The sequence below is a fragment of the Euprymna scolopes genome, chromosome 4, assembly GCF_053919585.1.
Source record: "Euprymna scolopes isolate OS-2025 chromosome 4, ASM5391958v1, whole genome shotgun sequence".
Taxonomy (NCBI): Eukaryota; Metazoa; Mollusca; class Cephalopoda; order Sepiida; family Sepiolidae; genus Euprymna; species Euprymna scolopes.
In genome coordinates, this window is record NC_136485.1 from 84,592,343 (window position 1) to 84,608,350 (window position 16,008).

Genomic DNA, 16,008 nt, shown 5'->3' on the forward strand with positions numbered 1-16,008 from the left:
ATTGTTTTTCAAGTATTAGTTTGTAACGTTTGTACTGACTTCATCAGATGTCATGTAAGAAACTGAATTCTATGTAAGAAGACTTTATCTGAAGTGTTTTTATTTTGGTATATCATGTGTGATTACACTGTAGTAATTGCGCTGAAAGCATGTTAATTACAAATGACAAAAGTTAAATCAATTTCTGATTCAGCTACACAATATAAACTAAAGGAAATCAAATTTGCAAAATAAAAGCAATATGTAGTTATGGGTTAGTTTGGAGTTAGAATAAAAAGCCAACAAAACAGTTAGTTTGTATTGTGTAGATTGGTCATTTCTGATAGTATTGAGAGTCGTCAATGAAAATCTTAATTTCTGACAAAATACTGAATGTTTCTTGGATACCCATTCGTAAAAAGTACCTTTTTTGGAAAAAAAAAAAAAAAAAACACTCCCCGGATCACCTTCACCACCTTAAAAAAAAACAACTTTATTCTTCAAAAAATGTGCACATTGTTAGTGTAAAAAACAGATTCGCACCACTTGATGAAATCAAGCATAGTAATATTTTAGTAAATAAAATATGAAATTGATTTTCAATAATTAGTTTGAATGAATATCAGAAAATGTAATTGTTTGATGCATAAGAAAGAACTCATCTGCTGAATTTGATATTAAGCAGCAAAATATTTCAAAACATAAAAGTGTGAAACATAACATGAATACTCTCCATTGTCACTTGAAAACATTGGTCTTGGTAGGCAGTTTATTAGATGGTGAAATAGTGGTCTTGGTATGGTGTGCTTAATATTATTGTATGCAAAATGTAAAAACACAAAAGAGGGTACAATCAATATTGAAAAAGTAACATCTGTCACAGAAAATAGTAATTTATAAATATCAAAAGAAATATTATTCTGTACTTAAAATGTTAAACTTACTGTTAACAATAATTTAAAATGGTGATCAGGATGAGTCCAACAACTTAGTCCTTGAGCTTTCTTATTGGTCATAGTAAAAAGAAATTGTAGTCTTTCAAGTTTGTTGGTCGCATTGGGATTCTTGGAATGTATCAACAGATTCCTGCATATGAATCTTTGTTAATTCCACACAATACAAAATATATATACAAAACAAAGTAAAGCAAAGTATAGGGTTAGTTGTGTCCTCTAATTATCAACCAAGTATATGTATTGATAAAAAGATAAAAGCAATTGAAATGTTTATTACAATGTATCAATATTAAATTTTTATCATGAACAACAAATCGAAATAATGATAGATATTTTGTGCTTATACGAAACTGGAATCAAGGATTGTCACCTGTGATTTTATATATGTCAATAGTGCATGCCACTACAAATGATATTAGCCAAATTAAGTTTTGTTTATTTCACCCATTATAAAATATATACACAAAATGCAGTAAACAAAGTTTAGGTTTAGTTAATGATAAGTTTAGGTTCGAGAAATAAGCAAAGAAAAGAAAAAAAGATACATTTGTTTATAGTGTGTAAATTGTAAGTTTGTAAATATTTAAAACTATCCACACTGGTATGTGGAAATTCTAGATACCTATTGTTATAAAGTTCCAATTCATGTTTGATATATCACTCTACATGTTCCCTGTTGCACCCCAAAGATGTAAATGATTATCGAGAAAGTGAAATGAAACAGTATTTGAAATAAAATAGAAACAAATGCTGATGTTTACTATATAAAACACTGTGTTCAATGGAATTGAGCCTTATACAATATTGGTGGAATAAAAAAATCCATTTTTTTAATTCAATTTAAGAAATGAGCAAAAATTTGATATTTAAAATATTTGGCATGAAGAAAAAGAAATATAAGATAAAAGGTGATAAAGCAGTAAGAATCATATGCTGAATTCAATTAAAAACAAATATGATTGTCAAAGAAATATCATGAAAATTTTGTAAGTGAAAAAAATTATTTTTTGATATATTTGGTTTCGAAGTATTAAGAAACATGTACAACTTCATTTTAAAGACAAAACGAAAACTGTACTAATGATAATGACAATGGTGAAAGGAAATTGGAAAAAAATGTATCAGAGGTAAAATGTTGGTCACATATACGTTTGTGTGGTATGCATGAAACACGTGTAGAAAATTATATTTTCTGATGCTGAAAGTAAGAAGAGAAACATTGTTAAAAAATGATCTAAAAGGCAATAGTAAAATCCTCATTTTTAGTGTGGGATATGTTGTTTGTTTCAATTGAGAAAGGAAACTTTAATTTATACAATTTGATGTTATAGATCACAAGTTTTATTACAATAAACATTGTGTTCTTTAATTATCAACCAAGTATATTTATTGATAAAAAGAGAATGTAATGGACATGTTTATTATAATTTATCAATATTAAATTGTTATCATGAAAAACCAATGGAAAGCGTGAATGTTATTTGGTGTTTTTAAAAAACAGCTACCAATGATTGTAACCAGTGATATTTGTGTATGCTAACAGTGCAAATGTGGTGGTGAAATGAATTTTTGTTTATTCTTCACAATATAAAATATATACACAAAACTAAAACATAATTTACGGTTAGTTAATGATAAGTTTAGGTTAGAGAATTAAGCAAAATTATAGATACCTATTGTTATAAAGCACCAATTCATGTTTGGTATATCAATCTACATGTTCCTTGTAGCACCCCAGAGGGGTAAATGAGTGTCAACAAAATGAAATAAAACATAGTATTTGAAATAAAATGAAAAAGTGCTTGAAAAGTGAAATATGCTGATGTTTACTATCTAAAACATTGCGTTCAATGCAATTGAAACTTATACTATATTGGTGGACTAAGAATTAAAGAAATAAAATTTAAGAAATTAGCAAAAAATTGATATATAAAATATTTGGCATGAAGAAAAACAAATATAAGACAAAAGGGGAAAAAGCAGTAACAATCATGTGCTGAAGTTCATTGAAAATAAATCGTTTGTCAAAGAAATATAATGAAAATTCTCAGAGTGAAAAAAAAATGGGATTTTTACAAATCTGGTTTCCAAGTAATAGGAAACATGTACAGCTTCATTTTAACGACAAAATGTAAACTGTAGTAATGGTAATGAGAATGTTGAAGGAAATTGGCAAAAAATTGTTAGTCAAATGTTGATCAAATATTATAAGTTTGTGTGATATGCATGAAACGTTTAGAATATGATCTGCTCTCATGCTGAAAGCAAGTAGAGAAACATTGTGAAAAAATGATGTAAAGCTAAGCTAAGCAAACGACCAGTGAATGGAAATGTTTATTATAATGTATCAAGATGAACATATTATCATGAAAAAGCAAATCGAAATAGTGATAGTTATTTGGTGCTTATACGAAACAGGTATCAAGTATTGTCACCAGTGATTTTATTGATGTTAACAGTGCATGTCACTAAAAATAATGATGGTAGCGAAATTAAGTTTTGTTAATTCTACCCAATATAAAATATATACGCAAAACAAAGTAAACAAAGTTACGGGTTAGTTAATGATAAGTTTAGGTTCGAGAAATAAGCAAAGGAAAAGAAGAAAAAGGTACATGTGTTTATATTGTGTAAAATGTTAGTCTGTAAATATTTCAAACTATCAACACTGGTATGTGTAAATCCTAGATACCTATTGTCATAAAGTACCACTTCTTGTTTGATATATCACTTTACATGTTCCCTGCAGCATCCCAGAGAGTTAAATGAGTGTCCACAAAATGAAATAAAACATAGTACTGGAAATAAAATAAAATAAGAATATGTCTGAAAAGAAATAAATGCTGTTTACTATATAAAAAGTTGTTTTCAAGTGTCAAATGGAATTGAATCTTATACAATGTTGGTGGATTATGAAATTGCATGAATGAAATAACATTGGAGAAATAAGAAAAAAGTTTATATATACAATATTTACAAATGTAAGATAAAAGGTGAAGAAGGGCCAAATCCGAGATCTATAAATCGTAAATTTTCAAAGTGAAAACAGTTTTTTTTTTTTTTTTTTAGATCTGCTTTCCAAGTAATAGTAACCATGTACAGCTTCATTTTAAATGAAAACTGTACTAATGATAATGTTCATGGTGAAAGGAAATTGGAAAAAAATTAAAAATGTCAGAGGTAAAATGTTTGTGTGGTATGCATGAAACACGTGTAGAAAATGATCTCATGCTGAAAGTAAGAGAAACATAGCTAAAAAATTATGTAAACGCAATAGTAAAATCCTCATTTTTAGGAACATAGTGTGGGGTATGTTGTTTGTTTCAATTGAGAAAGGAAAGTTTAATTTTTAGAATTGGATGTTATAGATCACAAGTTTTATTACAATAAACATTGTGTTCTCTAATTATCAACCAAGTATATTTATTGATAAAAAAAGAAAAGTAATGGACATGTTTATTATAATTTATCAATATTAAATTGTTATCATGAAAAACCAATGGAAAGCGTGTTGGTTATTTCGTGTTCATAAGAAAAAACATCATGGGTTGTCACCAGTGATTTTATGTATGCTAACATTTTGCTGCAAATGTGGTAGCTAAATGTCTTTTTGGTTATTCTACACAAAATAAAATATATACACAAAACAAAGTAAAAGAAATGTCAGGGTTAGTTAATGATAAGCTTAGTACCAAGAAATAAGCACAGAATAAGGAAAAGAAAGATACATTTGTTGATATTGTGTCGATTGGTGAATTTGTTGGTTCATTTTGTTTTATGACATATCAACACTATATCAGGTTATTTCATGCCCAATCTAGTGACATTTTTTTTTCCTAGAATATATTTGTTTATTTAATGTTGGTTTCTATTTAACTCATAATTGGGACCCTAACAGGTACTACTACTCCAGATCAGAGTGGACCTGGTAGCAATAGCAATTAAATGGTGGCTTCACACTTCACAAAGCCCCATGTTTGGATACAGTTTATGGTCATATCCAGGACCTGGTGAATTTGTAAATAATTGAAACGATCAACACTGGCGAGTTAGAATTCTACATACCTATTGTTATAAAGTACCAATTTATGTTTTACATATCACTCCACAACGTTGCTGCAGAATCCAGACAGTTGAAAGAGTCTCAAGAAACTGAAAAGCTATTTAGTACTCTTAAATAAAATAACATGCATAAAGAAATCCTAATATAAGACAATAGATGAAAAAGCAATAAAAATTTTGTGTGGAATCAAGTGAAAACAGTTTCTTTGTCAAAGAAATTGCATGAAGATTCTCAGAGACTTTTCCTTCCTCGTTCCCTTCCCTTTTGGTGGAAGGAAACTTTCACAGTGGCTCAGAAGGTGGGCTGAGCACACTTCCTACAAAGGTGGGATGGGTAAATTTCTTTTTCATTTGGTTGCCTGGAGGACAGGCTTAGGCCCCCCCCCCCAAAAAAAAGGTTGGAGCCAGGGAACTTCTCCTCCCAGAAGGGGGAGGGGGGCCCGGGAAGGCTTCTCTTCCCATATTTTTTGTTTTGTGTAAGGTTGATCTCTTTCCAAAGGGAGTAAGAGGATATCCCTCTCTTAGGAGGAGACCGAAGGCTCCCTGGGCCTCCCATCCTCCTTCTGAGAGAAGTTCCCCGGCTTCCACATTCATTGCTCAGCCCGCCGTCTAGGCAATCAGAGTCTGATTGTCTGCCGTATATAAAAAGGCGATTTTAGCTTGTCAGGCGGTATGCTCTGCGTAGACCATTTTTCTTCCACCTGTTGACCTTCCCTCCCTGTCATACAATACGCTTAAACAGGATATTTTAATTTATGCAGATTCCATATAGACTTTTAGTTTCCCAGGGTGTATACCCTCCGTTGACCATTTATGTTTAAGAGTTTTCCTTGCCCCTTCTCTGCCCCAGAATGGGAAGGGAGCTCTTTCCCACTGTATGAGGGGGGGCGGCTTTCTTTTATGGTTATGTGGGGAGCCTTACCTTTACCCCCCTTAAGGTGGTAGGTCTTTTTTGTAAAATTGTTAGTCAAATGTTGATCAAATATTATAAGTTTTTGTGATATGCATGAAACATGTGCAGAATATGATCTGCTCTCATGCTGAAAGCAAGTAGAGAAACATTGTGAAAAAATGATGTAAACCTAAGCTAAGCAAACGACCAGTCAATGGAAATGTTTATTATAATGTATCAACAATAACACATTATCATAGTTATTTGGTGCTTATACGAAACAGGTATCAGGGATTGTCACCATTGATTTTATTTATGTTAACAGTGCATGTCACTACAAATAATGATGGTAGCGAAATTAAGTTTTGTTTATTCTACCTAATATAAAGTATATACACAAAACAAAGTAAACATCTGCTGAATTTGATATTAAGCAGCAAAATATTTCAAAACATAAAAATGTGAAACATAACATGAATACTCTCCATTGTCACTTGAAAACATTGGTCTTGGTAGGCAGTTTATTAGATGCTGAAATAGTGGTCTTGGTATGGTGTGCTTAATATTATTGTATGCAAAATTTAAAAACACAAAAGAGGGTACAATCAATATTGAAAAAGTAACATCTGTCACAGAAAATAGTAATTTATAAATATCAAAAGGAATATTATTCTGTACTTAAAATGTTAAACTTACTGTTAACAATAATTTAAAATGGTGATCAGGATGAGTCCAACAACTTAGTCCTTGAGCTTTCTTATTGGTCATAGTAAAAAGAAATTGTAGTCTTTCAAGTTTGTTGGTCGCATTGGGATTCTTGGAATGTATCAACAGATTCCTGCATATGAATCTTTGTTAATTTCACACAATAAAAAATATATATACAAAACAAAGTAAAGCATAGTATAGGGTTAGTTGTGTCCTCTAATTATCAACCAACTATTGCTAAAAAGAGAAAAGCACTGGAAATGTTTCTTATAATGTATCAATATTGAATTGTTCTCATGAAACACAAATCGAAATAGTGATAGTTATTTGGCGCTTATAAGAAACAGGTATCAGGGATTTTGGTGTATCAGATGTTTTTACAGTGAACTTAACTTTCAAGAAACAAATTGGTATGCAATGACATAGGCTAAGAATCTTAGACAAAATATATTCAAATGAAAAAAAATGTTGAACACTTATAACTTTGTATGGACTCTCAAAAACATTTGTAAAAAATGTGTAAACAAATGTAAAAAAAAATGATCCGCTCTACTTGATGACATCAAGCATAGTAATATTTTAGTGAAGAAAATATGAAATTGATGTTCAGTGATTAGTTTGGATGAATGAGAAAATGTAATTGTTTGATGCATAAAAATAACTCATTTGCTGTATTTAATATTAAGCAGCAAAATATAGTGATTTGAATATTTAGGAAAACATCAAACCAGATTATGTAAAAAAAAAAAGATGAAATTAGAAAATATATATTTTATGCTTATGAGTTTTGCCAATTAAAATGTTGTGGCAGAAATTGGGTGATTACCAAGTAATTTTATTTTGGTAAAATTCTTAAATTATTTCAATGTTTATTATAATTTCTAATTAGTGACTTGTTATCATCAAAATCCGCCCCAAAGAGTGTCCTTTCTTTTATTAGGTATCAGAATAGGTATCCAGATTTCTACTTCTATACAAATGTGATATTGTAGTACAGTAAATGTCAAATTGTTTTTCAAGTATTAGTTTGTAACGTTTGTACTGACTTCATCAGATGTCATGTAAGGAACTGAATTCTATTTAAGACTTTATCTGAAGTGTTTTTATTTTGGTAGATCATGTGTGATTACACTGTAGTAATTGCGCTGATAGCATGTTAACTACAAATGACAAAAGTGAAATCAATTTCTGATTCAGCTACACAATATAAACTAAAGGAAATCAAATTTGCAAAATAAAAGAAAAATGTAGTTATGGGTTAGTTTGGAGTTAGAATAAAAATCCAACAAAACAGTTAGTTTATATTGTGTAGACTGTTTAATTAACTTTTTTCATTTCTGATAGTATTGAGAGTGGTCAATGAAAACCTTAATTTCTGACAAAATACTGTAATTTTCTTGGATACCCATTCATAAAAAGTACCTTTTTTGTGAAAAAAAAAACACTCCCCAGATCACCTTCACCACCTAAAACACAAAAACAAAAATATCTTTATTCTTCAAATATTGTGGTTGACTGGAGGGCGGGCTGAGCACTCCCAAAAAGGTAGGAGCCGGGGAACTTCTCCTCCCAGAAAGGGGGCCCGGGAAGGCTTCCCTGTCCCCATATTTTTTTTTTTTTTTGTGTAAGGTTGATCTCTTTCCGAATGGAGTAAGCGGAACCGACAGGGGGGGGGGGTCAATCAACCATACAAAAGGATATCTATCTCTTACTTGAAAGAGGGAAGGTCTCCCTGTCCTCCCATACCCCTTCTGAGAGAAGTTTCCCCAGCTCTCAGCTTTGGGGGGGGGGGTAGGAGGGCTTAGCCCGCCCTCAAGGCAAATAGTCTGACTGTCTGCCTTATATAAAAAGGCGATTTTAGCTGGTCAGGTGGTATGACCTGCATTGACTATTTTTCCTCCACCTATTGACCTTCCTTAATATTTATTTTTAATAATAAACACATTTTATTTTAATATTAATATTTATTTGTAATAATAAACACATAATATTATTTTAAATATTAATATTTATTTTTAATAATAAACACATATTATTTTAAATATTAATATTTATTTATAATAATAAACACATTTTATTCTACTTTAAATATTAATATTTATTTTTAATAATAAACACATTTTTATTTTAATATTAATATTTATTTTTAATAATGAACACATTTTATTATTTTAAATATTATTATTTATTTTTAATAATAAACACATTTTATGTTATTTTTAATATTAATACTTATTGTTAATAATAAACACCTTTTATTATTGTAAATGTTAATATTTATTTTTAATAATAAACACTTATTTTATTTTAAATATTAATATTAATTTTTAATAATAAACACATGTTATTTTATTTTAAATATTAATATTTACTTTTAATAAAAAACACATGTTATTATTTTAAATATTAATATTTATTGTTAATAATAAGCACATTTTATAATTTTAAATAGTAATATTTATATTCATTAATAAACACATGTTATTTTATATTAAATATTAATATTTATTGTTATTAATGAACACATATTTTAAATATTAATAATTATTTTTAATACTAACTCATTTTATTATTGTAAATGTTAATATTTATTTTTAATAATTATTGTTATTTAATAATAATATCTTCTTTTTTTTTACTGTTTATGTCTAACTTTTATCGACTTTTTCTTTTTTAATAGCATATTCTTTAAATGAATAGAAAAATAATTTCCCAACTTTTAGACCCCGGTTATTTGGCTGATAGTCGATAAAAGTGATTAAAAGAGAGATAATATTAATAAATGTGCAGTAATGTATTTTATTTAAATATTCATGAACATTAACGTTGTCATATAAAAAGAAAATGCTAATAAGAAGTGTTTTTAATCAATGTAACATATTTATTCAACTCTGTCATATATTTGTTTGATGACAACTTTTTCGAATCTGTGTACAGTAAAAACGATATACTTACATAGGATTTTGAAAGCATTTAAACTGTCGAAGAGTTTTATTATAAATAAAAGAGTTTAGCTTGTTGAACTTAATGGACTTTTTTGTTGTATTTATTAACTGTTTATTCTTTTTATCAGACAAAAATAGAATTTTTATATTGACATATTATGGACTGTGTTTCGAACATCGAAATTTTAAAATTAGTTTTATTTAAAAAAAAAAAAAAAGACTCGCCATTAGTGGACGGTCAAAAGACAAATATATAACAAATAAATGTTAGCAAAGGCAAGATAAGTTACTTTTCTATCCAACTGGATATATTTTTTGTGTTTTTATTCAATGTAACATATTTATTCAGCTCGAAAAACATACAGTGTTTAGCGATGTATTCGAAAAATGTACATGGGGGGGGGGGTTCGTGAATTTAAAAAAAAAAACGATAGTCTAAAATATTATTTTCGATTTATTGGAAAGATCATAAAATTTCACATTGACCCTGAAAATATCGTAAAAATAGAATCAATAGAAAAATTTTGATAGATTTTAAAATTTAAAAAATTGTAAAATATTGAGTTCGGAAAATTCATTACTGTTTAAAAAAAAAAATTTTTGGGTTTGTATTACTGTACACGTAGATTCAAAAAAGTTGTCAAAAGACAAATATATAACAAATAAATGTTATCAAAGGCAAGATAAGTTACTTTTCTATCCAACTGGATATATTTTTTGTGTTTTTATTCAATGTAACATATTTATTTAGCTCGAAAAACATACAGTGTTTAGCGATGTATTCGAAAAATGTACATGGGGGGGGGGGTTTGTGAATTTAAAAAAAAAACGATAGTCTACAATATTATTTTCGATTTATTGGAAAGAACATAAAATTTCACATTGACCCTGAAAATATCGTAAAAATAGAATCAATAGAAAAATTTTGATAGATTTTAAAATTTAAAAAATTGTAAAATATTGAGTTCGGAAAATTCATTACTGTTTAAAAAAAAAAATATTTGGGTTTGTATTATTACTGTACACGTAGATTCAAAAAAGTTGTCAAAAGACAAATATATAACAAATAAATGTTATCAAAGGCAAGATAAGTTACTTTTCTATCCAACTGGATATATTTTTTGTGTTTTTATTCAATGTAACATATTTATTTAGCTCGAAAAACATACAGTGTTTAGCGATGTATTCGAAAAATGTACATGGGGGGGGGGGTCGTGAATTTTAAAAAAAAAACGATAGTCTAAAATATTATTTTCGATTTATTGGAAAGAACATAAAATTTCACATTGACCCTGAAAATATCGTAAAAATAGAATCAATAGAAAAATTTTGATAGATTTTAAAATTTAAAAAATTGTAAAATATTGAGTTCGGAAAATTCATTACTGTTTAAAAAAAAAATATTTGGGGTTGTATTACTGTACACGTAGATTCAAAAAAGTTGTCAAAAGACAAATATATAACAAATAAATGTTATCAAAGGCAACTGGATATATTTTTTGTGTTTTTATTCAATGTAACATATTTATTCAGCTCGAAAAACATACAGTGTTTACCGATGTATTCGAAAAATGTACATGGGGGGGGGTTCGTGAATAAAAAAAAAAAAACGATAGTCTAAAATATTATTTTCGATTTATTGGAAAGAACATAAAATTTCACATTGACCCTGAAAATATCGTAAAAATAGAATCAATAGAAAAATTTTGATAGATTTTAAAATTTAAAAAATTGTAAAATATTGAGTTCGGAAAATTCATTACTGTTTAAAAAAAAAATATTTGGGGTTGTATTACTGTACACGTAGATTCAAAAAAGTTGTCAAAAGACAAATATATAACAAATAAATGTTATCAAAGGCAACTGGATATATTTTTTGTGTTTTTATTCAATGTAACATATTTATTCAGCTCGAAAATCATACAGTGTTTACCGATGTATTCGAAAAATGCCACCCGTTGTTTACAAAGCCATTTGCCGGAAGTGACGGTTTTTTTTTTATATAAGTTTTATTCAAACAGGCTTTATTTGAACTTAATGGACTTTTTTTTGTATTTAATAACTGTTTTATTCTTTATGGACTCTTTTTCGAACATCGAAATTGTAAAATTAGTTTTATTTAAAAAAAAAAAAAAGACGGTGTTGTTTTTTTAATTGAATTCTACACTTTTTCAACAAACTGTTACAGACATAATGGACTGTTTGTCAAACATCGAAATTTTAAAAATAAAGTTTTTAGTTTTATTTAAAAAAAAAAAAAAGAAGACGGTGTTGTTTTTTTAATTGAATTCTACACTTTTTCAACAAACTGTTACAGACATAATGGACTACCCCCAACAAAAAACTGCGAATAAAATATATAAAACTCTTAATTTCTGTTTTTAAAGTGGGTTGTTTATTTTCCTTCTGAAATATACTTCCAAAATAAACTATTACAGTCGTTTAAAACATAATAGAAGTATTTTTTTTTTTTTTTTATATCTGCTTTCCAAGTAATAGTAACCATGTACAGCTTCATTTTAAATGAAAACTGTACTAATGATAATGTTCATGGTGAAAGGAAATTGGAAAAAAATTAAAAATGTCAGAGGTAAAATGTTTGTGTGGTATGCATGAAACACGTGTAGAAAATGATCTCATGCTGAAAGTAAGAGAAACATAGCTAAAAAATTATGTAAACGCAATAGTAAAATCCTCATTTTTAGGAACATAGTGTGGGGTATGTTGTTTGTTTCAATTGAGAAAGGAAAGTTTAATTTTTAGAATTGGATGTTATAGATCACAAGTTTTATTACAATAAACATTGTGTTCTCTAATTATCAACCAAGTATATTTATTGATAAAAAAAGAAAAGTAATGGACATGTTTATTATAATTTATCAATATTAAATTGTTATCATGAAAAACCAATGGAAAGCGTGTTGGTTATTTCGTGTTCATAAGAAAAAACATCATGGGTTGTCACCAGTGATTTTATGTATGCTAACATTTCGCTGCAAATGTGGTAGCTAAATGTCTTTTTGGTTATTCTACACAAAATAAAATATATACACAAAACAAAGTAAAAGAAATGTCAGGGTTAGTTAATGATAAGCTTAGTACCAAGAAATAAGCACAGAATAAGGAAAAGAAAGATACATTTGTTGATATTGTGTCGATTGGTGAATTTGTTGGTTCATTTTGTTTTATGACATATCAACACTATATCATGCCCAATCTAGTGACATTTTTTTTTCCTAGAATATATTTGTTTATTTAATGTTGGTTTCTATTTAACTCATAATTGGGACCCTAACAGGTACTACTACTCCAGATCAGAGTGGACCTGGTAGCAATAGCAATTAAATGGTGGCTTCACACTTCACAAAGCTCCATGTTTGGATACAGTTTATGGTCATATCCAGGACCTGGTGAATTTGTAAATAATTGAAACGATCAACACTGGCGAGTTAGAATTCTACATACCTATTGTTATAAAGTACCAATTTATGTTTTACATATCACTCCACAACGTTGCTGCAGAATCCAGACAGTTGAAAGAGTCTCAAGAAACTGAAAAGCTATTTAGTACTCTTAAATAAAATAACATGCATAAAGAAATCCTAATATAAGACAATAGATGAAAAAGCAATAAAAATTTTGTGTGGAATCAAGTGAAAACAGTTTCTTTGTCAAAGAAATTGCATGAAGATTCTCAGAGACTTTTCCTTCCTCGTTCCCTTCCCTTTTGGTGGAAGGAAACTTTCACAGTGGCTCAGAAGGTGGGCTGAGCACACTTCCTACAAAGGTGGGATGGGTAAATTTCTTTTTCATTTGGTTGCCTGGAGGACAGGCTTAGGCCCCCCCCCCAAAAAAAAAGGTTGGAGCCAGGGAACTTCTCCTCCCAGAAGGGGGAGGGGGGCCCGGGAAGGCTTCTCTTCCCATATTTTTTGTTTTGTGTAAGGTTGATCTCTTTCCAAAGGGAGTAAGAGGATATCCCTCTCTTAGTAGGAGACCGAAGGCTCCCTGGGCCTCCCATCCTCCTTCTGAGAGAAGTTCCCCGGCTTCCACATTCATTGCTCAGCCCGCCGTCCAGGCAATCAGAGTCTGATTGTCTGCCGTATATAAAAAGGCGATTTTAGCTTGTCAGGCGGTATGCTCTGCGTAGACCATTTTTCTTCCACCTGTTGACCTTCCCTCCCTGTCATACAATACGCTTAAACAGGATATTTTAATTTATGCAGATTCCATATAGACTTTTAGTTTCCCAGGGTGTATACCCTCCGTTGACCATTTATGTTTAAGAGTTTTCCTTGCCCCTTCTCTGCCCCAGAATGGGAAGGGAGCTCTTTCCCACTGTATGGGGGGGGGCGGCTTTCTTTTATGGTTATGTGGGGAGCCTTACCTTTACCCCCCTTAAGGTGGTAGGTCTTTTTTGTAAAATTGTTAGTCAAATGTTGATCAAATATTATAAGTTTTTGTGATATGCATGAAACATGTGCAGAATATGATCTGCTCTCATGCTGAAAGCAAGTAGAGAAACATTGTGAAAAAATGATGTAAACCTAAGCTAAGCAAACGACCAGTCAATGGAAATGTTTATTATAATGTATCAACAATAACACATTATCATAGTTATTTGGTGCTTATACGAAACAGGTATCAGGGATTGTCACCATTGATGTTATTTATGTTAACAGTGCATGTCACTACAAATAATGATGGTAGCGAAATTAAGATTTGTTTATTCTACCTAATATAAAGTATATACACAAAACAAAGTAAACATCTGCTGAATTTGATATTAAGCAGCAAAATATTTCAAAACATAAAAATGTGAAACATAACATGAATACTCTCCATTGTCACTTGAAAACATTGGTCTTGGTAGGCAGTTTATTAGATGCTCAAATAGTGGTCTTGGTATGGTGTGCTTAATATTATTGTATGCAAAATTTAAAAACACAAAAGAGGGTACAATCAATATTGAAAAAGTAACATCTGTCACAGAAAATAGTAATTTATAAATATCAAAAGGAATATTATTCTGTACTTAAAATGTTAAACTTACTGTTAACAATAATTTAAAATGGTGATCAGGATGAGTCCAACAACTTAGTCCTTGAGCTTTCTTATTGGTCATAGTAAAAAGAAATTGTAGTCTTTCAAGTTTGTTGGTCGCATTGGGATTCTTGGAATGTATCAACAGATTCCTGCATATGAATCTTTGTTAATTTCACACAATACAAAATATATATACAAAACAAAGTAAAGCATAGTATAGGGTTAGTTGTGTCCTCTAATTATCAACCAACTATTGCTAAAAAGAGAAAAGCACTGGAAATGTTTCTTATAATGTATCAATATTGAATTGTTCTCATGAAACACAAATCGAAATAGTGATAGTTATTTGGCGCTTATAAGAAACAGGTATCAGGGATTTTGGTGTATCAGATGTTTTTACAGTGAACTTAACTTTCAAGAAACAAATTGGTATGCAATGACATAGGCTAAGAATCTTAGACAAAATATATTCAAATGAAAAAAAATGTTGAACACTTATAACTTTGTATGGACTCTCAAAAACATTTGTAAAAAATGTGTAAACAAATGTAAAAAAAAATGATCCGCTCTACTTGATGACATCAAGCATAGTAATATTTTAGTGAAGAAAATATGAAATTGATGTTCAGTGATTAGTTTGGATGAATGAGAAAATGTAATTGTTTGATGCATAAAAATAACTCATTTGCTGTATTTAATATTAAGCAGCAAAATATAGTGATTTGAATATTTAGGAAAACATCAAACCAGATTATGTAAAAAAAAAAAGATGAAATTAGAAAATATATATTTTATGCTTATGAGTTTTGCCAATTAAAATGTTGTGGCAGAAATTGGGTGATTACCAAGTAATTTTATTTTGGTAAAATTCTTAAATTATTTCAATGTTTATTATAATTTCTAATTAGTGACTTGTTATCATCAAAATCCGCCCCAAAGAGTGTCCTTTCTTTTATTAGGTATCAGAATAGGTATCCAGATTTCTACTTCTATACAAATGTGATATTGTAGTACAGTAAATGTCAAATTGTTTTTCAAGTATTAGTTTGTAACGTTTGTACTGACTTCATCAGATGTCATGTAAGGAACTGAATTCTATTTAAGACTTTATCTGAAGTGTTTTTATTTTGGTAGATCATGTGTGATTACACTGTAGTAATTGCGCTGATAGCATGTTAACTACAAATGACAAAAGATAAATCAATTTCTGATTCAGCTACACAATATAAACTAAAGGAAATCAAATTTGCAAAATAAAAGAAAAATGTAGTTATGGGTTAGTTTGGAGTTAGAATAAAAAGCCAACAAAACAGTTAGTTTATATTGTGTAGACTGTTTAATTAACTTTGTTCATTTCTGATAGTATTGAGAGTGGTCAATGAAAATCTTAATTTCTGACAAAATACTGTAATTTTCTTGGATA

The 16,008-nt window shown here is 29.3% G+C and overlaps 1 protein-coding gene across 1 annotated transcript in view; it reads right to left on the minus strand.

Moving 5' to 3' along the window:
- Positions 1 to 16,008, minus strand: part of LOC145268573 (metabotropic glutamate receptor 3-like) — a 1,374,385-nt gene that overhangs the window by 713,338 nt on the left and 645,039 nt on the right. The window lies entirely within an intron of this gene.